Below are 10,736 nucleotides of genomic sequence, written 5' to 3' on the forward strand. Positions count from 1 at the left end.
TGAGCCCAAGAGGGTGTGCTGTATGCAAGTTATTAGCAGGTGCCTTCCCTTGACCTCTGACTTTGAGTTCTATGAATCCTGGAAGGGAATTGAAAAAAGGGATGAGAATGCAATTGAATTCATTCCACTGCCTCTTAAGCACAAGTGAAAACTTAACATAATATGCTTAATTTTCTTTGTTGAAAAAAAGACATGCCTACCATTTCTTAGAGCATTTACTTGACAAAGTCACTTGGCAAACCGTAAGTTATTTTTCTGTGTCTTTGAAATGTATATAATCTTTTTAGAAAGTAAATAAGCCTCTTGCCAGCTTTATGACCCAGGGATATTCTTTCTGAAGGATCTAGGAGCCATCTCTTTGGAATATAAACAAGAAAGCATTACCCTTTTCTCCCAGTTTCCATGGAAGAGTAGGAGTCTAACTGCAGTAGGTTGGATTTTTTTTCTTTCCAAGTTTCAAAAATACATCTTTTCATAAAAATATGAGGATTTAAAAAAAAATTCCTGTGGGTAAAACTAATTAGCTAAAACAGATGGTTGCCGCAACTACCAGGTGAATATATAATGAACTATGTCTAATTGCAAAGCACACAATAAGCTCTGAGAGTGATAGTAAATGTTAAAATACTACTGTTTTAAGTTCTTTTACATGAGGTGATATGGATTTAAGTTACTTATGCACAGACATCAAGGTTACAGCTCTACAGAGACGGCATATCATCCTAATGATCATTAATACTTTCAATGACATCCTGTCATTTTCAGTTCTTGGTCTAGAATTTCCCACTATTTTTAAGGTTCTATACATGAGTTTCAAATAGTATTCACTATCACTCATAATTTAAATAAAGCAAACTAGGTGTGGATTTTATAGATCATGACTAAATTATGATCTTGACTAAATTTTATGATGGCCATACAGCCCAGTCTTAACCTTGAACAGGCAATGGAACAAAGACTAAAAGAAAATACATTACTTATCCAAAACTGAATAACTACTGTTACTATGCCCTTTATCAGATAATTTTAAAAGAAGCATTATTTAATAATTTAATCAATTAAAATATTTGGCATTGATAGAAATTTTAATAATGCATGCTTTGAACAGAAACCTCCAAGGGAAGCCTGGCATATTTTCTTTATTACAGAGAATTAAGTAGGGAAGCAGTAAAGATGCATTCTCATTTCATTTGGTCTAGTTTAGATTTGTAATCTATTTTGTCTTTGTGTCATCTTGAGTAAATATTAGTTCTTCAAATTATAAAGGTTACTGGGTTCCTTCCATAATTCTTTCTGAAGACCAGTAAGTATCTTAGTTTCTTTATGAGGTGTTGATACAACACATTCCCTGGGGAGACATTCAATGAACTTCTCATCAATAGCTTGACTTGGCAGCCTCGAAGCCAAAGGGGTCTATTCGAAACAAAGAAAGGGTGTGGGACAATCACAATTTAACAGCAAATAGAATGTCTTTTCAGACCCACTGGAAGGAACATCTTCTAAACTTCTACATGAGACCAGTTTAATAAGGCTATGAGAAACAACTACCTTATCTAATGAGAAGAAACAAACATGGACATAAAGAACATTTCCAAATGAATGAATAGGATACCATGTCAGAAATTAAGCCCATGTAAATGTAGATAGCTAATTGCTTGTCAGGGCACTCCAAAGGACAACCTTAACTATGCTCATGGAAGTAAGGAGAACAAGACACTAATAAGATTTCAACCAAAAAGGATGAAAATATTTAAAAGTACCATGATGGCTAATCTTCATTGTTAACTTTAATGGACTTACAATCACCAAGGAAATATACCTCTTGGTGTGTCTGTGAAGGTGTTTCTAGAAAGGTTTAATAGAGGAGGGAAGGGTCCACTCTGAATCTAAGTGGCACCATACATGGGCTAGAGTCTAGGACTGAAAAAAATGAGAAAGGAGGGAACATCCGCATTTATCTTTCTCTGCTTCCTGACTATTGGCCCCATGTGACCAGCTGCCTTAGGTTTCGACCACCATGCCTTCACACTCTGATGGACTGTATCTCCTCACATGGTGAGCTGGAACAAACCCTCCCCTTCTTACAATGTTTCTCATCAAGTATCTTGGTCACAGCAATAAGAAAAGTTACTAATGTAGTCATTGAGCTGTAGATAGAATGACTGCACCTAAAAATCTACCAAAGGGGATCAGTACCAATCAATTAGAGAAAAAGATTAGTGAATTTGAAGACAGAGATTTGGAACTCATCTGTCAGAGGAAGAAAATGACAGAATAATGAAAAACAGTGAAGATAGTGCGTGGTACCTGTGGGATGCCATCATGTACAGAGCTCTAAAGAAGTATGCTGGAAAACATGACTCACTAGTAGAACATTTCCGGAGGTGTCTAAGAGCATGGGTTAAAGTCCCAGCCCCTCAATGTGAGAAATGAAAATAAGTAGATGAGAAGAAACAAAAACAGAAAATATATTCGCTGAATATCTCTATTCAGAAATAATAAAATAATTGTTTTTTTTTTTTGAGGTAGGGTCTCACTCTAGCCCAGGACTAATTGGAATTCACTATGTAGTCTCAGGGTGGCCTTGAACTCATGGCGATCCTCCTACCTCTGCCTCCCAAGTGCTGGGATTGAAGGCGTGCACCACCATGCCCAGCTTAATAGCAGAATATTTTTTATGTGAGGAGATGAGAATATAAATCCACGTCCAGAAATCTCAACAGACATCTCATTGGATGATTCCACTGAAAGCACACCAGGATACACTGAAGTACAATGATCAAATGTGAAAGAACAAAAACAAATCTTTAAGAAAAAAGCAAATTTTTACATATCAGGGAACTTTCATAAGACTACTGGTGGATTTTTTTTTTCCCCCAGTGGAAACCTAGCATGTAAAAAGCAAGCAAAATAATGTATTTTTAAAAAGCAGAAAGGAAGAAGCAAACAAGCAAAGCACCCACTAAGAGCACTGTAAAAGCACCCACTAAGAGCAATACTCTGACACTACAAGAATGAAGAGAAATTTTTTTTTAATCTCTCAAACACTAGCTGATGAAATTTATCACCAATAGACCTGCCTTAGAAGAAATGTAATAGAAAGTCCTTTATACTGAAGGAAAAAGTCATTACATTTATATTTCCAGCCTGGAAAATACGGCAAAATATAAAACACTGCGAAAGGTAAGTATTGATCAAATTCAGGGCACTAATGCTGTAGTGATGCTGTGAAGATTAATTATGTCTCAAGTATAAATGTAAGAAGTCAAAGCTCCGAAACAACTGTAGCTACAGTAGATTTTTAAGGAAGAAAACTTTTGAAGCCAGGTATGGTGGCGTACACTTTTAATCCCAGCACTGGGGAGGCAGAGGTAGGAGGATCGCCATGAGTTCAAGGCCACCCTGAGACTACATAGTGAATTCCAGGTCAGCCTGGCCTAGAGTGAGACCCTATCTCAAAAAAAAAAAAAAAAAAAAGAGAGAGAAAGAAAGAAAAGAAGAAGATGATGATGAAATCTATTACTGTGGAGGTTGTAAGCCCAACTGTGGAAACTACTACTGTTACATAGCTGATTAGATCTAGCATGCCCACCAAGCTGCCCTCTAAATACTTCTATGTACTTGAGTTTATGCCTATATGTCAATGCTATTCTTACTTTTGGTGAGAGAGATTCTTTTTTCAGATGGTAAGGATCACTGGGGTGACTTAAAACTCACCTAAGTGCTGAGAAGTGACGATGCAGTGTTCAGAGCTACCTGAGACATGTCTGTCACCCCCTCTCCCAAAGCCCAAGGACCATCATGGAAGAGATGTGGAAAGAATGTACGATCCAAAAAAGGGGAGGACTGCTTACAGTGTTGCCTGACAGACCCGGAGTGGCCTTGAGAGTCTCGACCTCACACGGTTTGGTGCTACCTACACATGGCCTGAGTAACAGGAGACAAGAAATGATGATATCAAAACAGAAGAGAGTCTAGTTGGGAAGAAGATGGGAGTCAGTGTGGGGAGGATTATTCAGAAGAGGGGAAAGAGGGTGGCGAGAGAATGTTATGATCATGGCTCATTGTCTTACTTATGGAAGGTGTCAATAGAAACTTTACCTTTCCTTAGCTGCCACCAACTTGCTGGCCCTTCCAAGGAAGCTAAGGCCACGTTGGAGCGAGGCCCTCACTTCACTCGGCGGTGTGCGCCATGGCCCCGTCTCCTAGCACACCTGCATCTACTCGGCCCTCATCCTACACGGTGATGAAGTGGCCATCACAGAGGACAAGGCCGGTGCCCTCATTAAAGCAGCCGATGTGAGTGTTGAATGTTTGCAAAGGCCCTGGCCAATGTCAACACTGGGAGGAAATCGTAGTGCTCGAGGTATAATTCTGTGCTGCGCACTCTAGTCCCATTGGAAGGGTGAGATACGGATAAAAGCATGCTATAGCACTGAGATTGATTATGATCTTTTAGCAAGCATATGCCCTATGCTATGGCTTAAATAAAACGAAGGGTGGAGAGATGGTCAGAAGTTAAATGTGCCTCCTGAGGTGCCTAAGACTATGGAGTTCGATTCCTTGGACCCACACAAATAGCTGGGCATGGCCATGCAATCTATAAGTCCAGTCCTAAGGGGAGCAGAGACCAGAAAAATGCTTGGCCTGGAGAAAGGTCAGAGTTTCAGAACCAGTGAAACAAGTGGATGAGGGATGGACAGGTGTACCCAACCTGCTCCCCTGGCCTCTGCACGAGTGCAAGGTGCCACTCCTGCACACACATGCATATAGCACACATGTGCTCACCCCCATCACACGGACTACACACACACACTCGCACAGCAGGCGCGCTCCTTGTCAGCTCTTCCCCTCTCTGTGAGCTGGGATGCTGCAGGGATAGGGAAGGACTTTCTACTTCCTTCCCTTCAGGTTCCCCTTCTGCAATTCCACGGAGGAAGAGGGGAAGACAGTTGCAGTGGACAGCTTCAGGTTCACTGAGATGAACATCCAGACCAGGCACAGTTATGGAGGAAGGGATTAATTGAAGCCAACAGATCCAGGGGAAGTTCCATAACGGCAGAAGAAGCTGGCCTGCCTTCACAGGCCCAAGTAGACAGAGAGAAGCACAAGCCTAAAAAGCCAAAGCCACAGCAACTTCAGGAACTCCTGCTAGGCACACTTTGCATATCTTTAGATTGAAATCTGAAACCCAACACCTCACCTTAAGATCCGCCCAGTGACACTGCCTCCAGCCAGGTGGCTGCAGATGCAAACTACAAACAAATTAAAAAAAAAAAAAACTGAATATATTGGGGGCCATCTATTCAAACCACTACAACAATGCTCCAGATGCACTTCAAAATGGGTATTTTTTAGCCTGAGCTGACACACCTGGACAATCCCAGCACTGGGGAAGCTGATGCAGGAGGCCTGGGAGGGCAAGGCCAGGCTGTGCTGCAGCCTCGGAAGCAGGGGACCCTCCTGAATCAGCTTCCTCCTGGGCCCATCAGCCAGTCATTCCTGCACATGCACCACCTAAGCCTGATGGTGAGGTTCGGCCTAATCGGATGCCGGGTTCACGTCAGTGGGCCTGAATCTCTCAGGTAAGTCCCTTCTGTCCTTCGGTGCTTCTCCCCTCTCCTCTTTCCACTGTCTTCCCCTCTCCTTTAAGCAGATGAGAGAGCTTTTTCCTGTCTCCACCTTCTTTGGACTTGGTGCTTTCCCTCTTATATTAACTCTCCCTAAAGTAAATATCATAATATCCCCCTTTAAAAATAGGGTAAGGATATATTTTCCTCCTTCTGAGAGAAACATGTAAAAATTGTTCCCTAGTCTTTACAATGAAACATGGTGGGGCCTCTACAAGGAAACACAAAAGTGTGGACACATCTGGAGAATGACCTCCACCCCACAAAAAGTTTTCTATTCATGATTGTCTATGGGTTGAAGAGATGATGGCTTAGCAGCTAATGCACTTTTGCCTGCAAAGCCTAATGACCCAGGTTCAACTCCCCAGTACGCACGTAAAGCCACAGGCACAAAGTGGTGCATGCATCTGGAGTTCATTTGCAATGGCTAGAGGTTCTGGCTCTCTCTCTCTTTCTCCTTCTCTTTCTCTGCTTAAAAATAAATATTTTTCAAAGATTGTTTATAGTGAGTTTCCAGCAGTTTTTTTAGAACTTTACAAATAATGGCTTCATCTGCAACATTGCAATCGTGGGCTGTAATCCCACGTGTGAGGATCAGCTGTGACCCTCTGTATTTGCTTTCTCTCTGCTTTCCAGGGCAGCCATTTGCCTTATGATCTCATTTTCAGAAGGCTCTCAGAAGAGTTGCCTCATTTTAGTTTATTTAGTATTTTACATAGTGAGATGGGAAGAACAACTTTAGATCTCACTTGTTGGGGTAGAAACCAGAAATTCTGGTAAATAAATTTTAATTCAGATATATTAAACAAATCTTTAATGTGGAGCCAGTATTTCCTTGGATTCCATTTGGGGAAATCAGCAAAATAAGGGATTTTTAGACTGCCCCCCCTTTTTTTTTTTCCTATCCATTGTGGTTTAAAATAAAATGCCTCCTTATGGTCATGTGTTTCTAAACCTGGTGCTGGGGACGCTGTTTTGGGAAGGTTGCGGAAGCTTAAGAGGTGGAGCCCCGCTCCAGGAAGCGTGTCCCTGGCTTTGCAGTCCAGCCTCACTTCCTGCTCTTCTTCTGCTTCCTGATTCTGGGTGTGATGTGACCAGCTTGGCATGCTGCCACCTTGCTTGCCCTGCCATGAAGGAATGTGCCCCGTGAAACCGTCATCTAGAGTGAAGCCTTTCTTTCCTTAAATTGCTTTTGGTCATGTGTTTAGTCCCAGCAAGGAGTAAAGTAACCTTTGCAAAAAGATATATGTGTGTGTGTGTGTGTGTGTGTGTGTGTGTGTGTGTGTGCGCGCGCGCGTATTTTTTTTCTCTTTAAATGTAACAGTGAATCGGGGGCTGGAGAGATGGCTTAGCACTTAAGGTGTTTGCCTACAAAGCCAAAAGATCCCAGTTCGCTTCTCCAGGACCCATGTAAGCCAGATGCACAAGGGGGCACATGCATCTGGAGTTCATTTGCAGTGGCTGGAGGCCCTGGTACACCCATTCTTTCTCTCTCTCCCTCCCTCCCTCGCTTCCTCCCTCTCTCTCTCTCTTTCTCTCTTTTTCCTTCTTTCTTTCTCTCAAATATATATTCAAAATTCTTCTGCCTCTTCCTCCCTGGTGCTGGGATTAACAGTGTAACAACACATACGGTCTCTTTTTGTTGTTATCTATAGCCTGTCTCTGCACCCTTATAGAATGCTCTATAAGGAGGAGGGTGTGCAGAGGCATTTCAAACCTTTGCCTGTACTGCTTCATACCCACACGTAAAGCATGGTGTTTTCAAACATGAGCTCAGGCCCAGTGATGGGCACCAGGCTCCTTGACGGCACTCTTGCTCTCCCTTGGCCTCCTTTCCCCTGATCTTACAGTCTCCTATGACAGTTCTTGTGATCTGTCCTTGAAGTTCTCTTTCACGTTGACAGTAACCACAGATACAATCTCAGAATTATAAATTCAATAATCTTGATGGTAAATCCATAAAATTCCAAGTGTCACATTTCCAGGATTAAGATATAATCTATTGATCCATTTTAATACTCTGTCAAAATGTTCCAGAGCCAAGTCCCACATTCCAGAATGCTTACTCCCTGCCCTCCCCTACCTCTGCACTTGTGTAAGTTTTTGTAGACAGACAAGTTCTGTCATTCATTCTCTATTATTGATGTGTACTGGCTACTTTGACAAAAGTACCCTAACATGGCCACTTAATTCATGAGTGGAAATGAGAGTTGGATGTGGTTGCACATGCCTGTAATCTCAGCACGAATTAGGCTGAGGCAAAAGAATGACCTAGCCTACATAGTGAGACCCTACCAATACACACACTTACACACACACACACACACACACATACACACACGGAATGAGAAGGGTTAACAGTAAGGTAAACATCTGCTTAAATTCACCAGCCTTGAAAGAAGTGAAAATTAAAATAGCATTAAGCAGCCACTTGAAACAAATAATACAGCAGATTGTCAGTACCAAATGTCAGTCAAAACAGGCAGTAAATGGGAATTCTTGTACACAAGAGTACGGAAATCTCATAGTGCTGAGTAAATTTGAGTATACATATGTTGTTCTCCTCCACAGATTGCATTTCAGATATCTATCCTAGCAAATTTCTTGTACTTATCTCTGGAGAATATGTAGAAAAATATTCATCACATTAATGTTTGCAGAAACTGGCAAATGGGAACAACCCAAGGGTCCTTAATCAATTAAATCTGCAAGTTTTTTTTTTTTTTTTTTTTTTTTTTTTTTTTTTTTACATTGGGGGCTGAGAAGGTGGTTAAGTAGTTAAAGGCACTTTTGTCCAAGCTTGCTGGCCTGAGTTGGACTCCACATCACCCACACAAAGTTGGGCACAAACTAGCCTACACATCTATAATCCCAAAGGACCGACAGCAGCAGGAGGTAGAGCCAGGAATCCGGAAGCTAGCAGCTCAGCTAGACAGACTGGAACACAAGACAAGTAACAAGAGAGGCCCTTGTTTCAAGCAAGGACAAGCATCCTAACGGTATCCTTGTGCTGTGGTCTGTACACACTCATACCTCCACACACAGAGACATCCTACACATCCACATCCACATGCACCATAATATTTTAGTCTAATTCTAACAAAACCACACCTTCCGCCAACAATTTGCAATGCATAGCTCATAGCTCATAGCTCAGGGGTGGGATCCCCAGTTTGTAGGATCAACAAGAGCATATTTCTGGAGATTTTCTGTGGACAGAGGATGCATCATCATGCTAAGCAGCTCCATGAAGCAGTCTACCCCTGCCTCACAGCAAGCGTCGCTGAGCTGCTGGGACATGGGACAAGCAGCCCACCGTGACGTCTCCACCACAGCTGTCCTGCCGCGCCGGGGCCAGAGATCCGTGCTCTATTCTGCTCAGCAGGCGCAGGCACAGGCCAGCAGAGAGTCTTCAGGTAGAGAGTCCCAGGCTATGCAGTAGGAGACCCCAAGAATGTTCTAGGACATTTGGTACCAAAGGCATCCATCCTGTCAAAAACAGTCTTTACAACATGGTGGTTTGAAGGATTGCTTAATGGTTAAGATGTTTGTCTACAAAGCCAAAGGACCTCTGTTCGATTCTCCAGGACCCACGTAAACCAGATGCACAAGGGGGCGCATGCATCTGGAGTTCATTTGCTGTGGCTGGAGGCCCTGGCACACCCATTCTCTCCCTCCCCCCTCTTCCTCTTTCTCTCTCTCAAATAAATTAAAAGAAAACATAGTGGTTTAAATCTGAAATGTCCCCTGGAGCCTCACGTGTTTTGAGTATTTGGTCCCCAGTTGGTAGCAACTTGGGAGGAGGGAGCTTTTGGGGAGTGGTCTGACTGGAGGAAATGTGTTGCTCAGATAGACCTTAGAGTTTATAGTCCAGCCCCATTTTGTGTTCAGAGCTAGTTCATTTTTGGATCCTGCATTCCAGCCAGTGTGACGGGAGGTGGAGGTCACTCCCCGCTCTGCCTTTCCTGACACGATGAAGCTGACTCTTGACCTGAGCTGAAAGAGAACTTTTCCTCCCATACTCTGCTTGCAGTTGGGTGTTTCATCCCAGAAACGAAAAAAGTAACTGCAACAACCAGTGTAGAGGGAAACATCTAAGAAACAGCAGGAATAAACAGAAAACACAAACAGAAGAAAGCGATATGATACACTGTGCTCGTAATGCATGTGCAGACATATTGCAGACAGGTTGCATGTTGCCTTTGGGCACAGAAGTAAATAGGAATGAGGGTGAGAGGAAGGAAAGGTGACAGCCGCGAGGCCTCACAGGGACTGACGAAGAGCGTGAACAAAGTATACCAACTTCTTTGGCCTCCTCTAGGTACTGGATCTGCGTTGCTTGAACCCTTTCCAACCTGCAACTTTCCACATCACTCGTAGAAAGTCTGACCCCAGGCCCCAGGCAGCAAGAGCTGCGTGAAGTACAAAGGCATGCCATGCCATGAGGCATGAAAATCACCAGATAACATAACTCTCACCACTTTTTCAATGAAAACGAAGGAGGGAAGCTATTTTAAAAGAGAGAAAGGTGTGCCTCTTCATTTGGCAAACACTATTGAATGTACCCCAAAGAATTAGACTTTCCCCATGGATCTATGCTGGGATTTAAAAAAAAAGCCTCAATGTCTAGTGTAAGAGGAAGAACTTCCTTCTAAGCAAGATTTCACACAGCTTGGAGTACTTGTCAGTCCCCTTTGATGGAGAAGCCAGAGTGCAGACAATTATGGCTCAGCCTTGGACAGGAGCACCCCTTGACCAGAACTGCTTAGTTACACCTTCCTCTTGCCCTCTGCTTAAGCTTAAAGTACTTGACAGTTCCATGCATATGAACCTGGCGTGGGGCATGGTCATTGGGCCTCTTTAATTGTTCCTCATTCCAATGTTGGCCAGATTGAATAAAATCTCCTTTGCCTGATTTTCAGTTTTAGATGTCACTTTAGCTGGTCTTTTGAGGAAGGCTAGTGTAGTTTGAAAGGTGAGCTGCAGCCCAAGCTTTGACACTAAAATCTCTGACAATAAAAGGACTTTAATAACAGCTTCATGAGGGTAAGTGAGACTCTGAAACTACAACTCCCAGAAGCCCTCCGGATGCTTCTAGCCAGATAT

The sequence above is a fragment of the Jaculus jaculus genome, chromosome 12, assembly GCF_020740685.1.
Source record: "Jaculus jaculus isolate mJacJac1 chromosome 12, mJacJac1.mat.Y.cur, whole genome shotgun sequence".
NCBI classification, from domain to species: Eukaryota; Metazoa; Chordata; class Mammalia; order Rodentia; family Dipodidae; genus Jaculus; species Jaculus jaculus.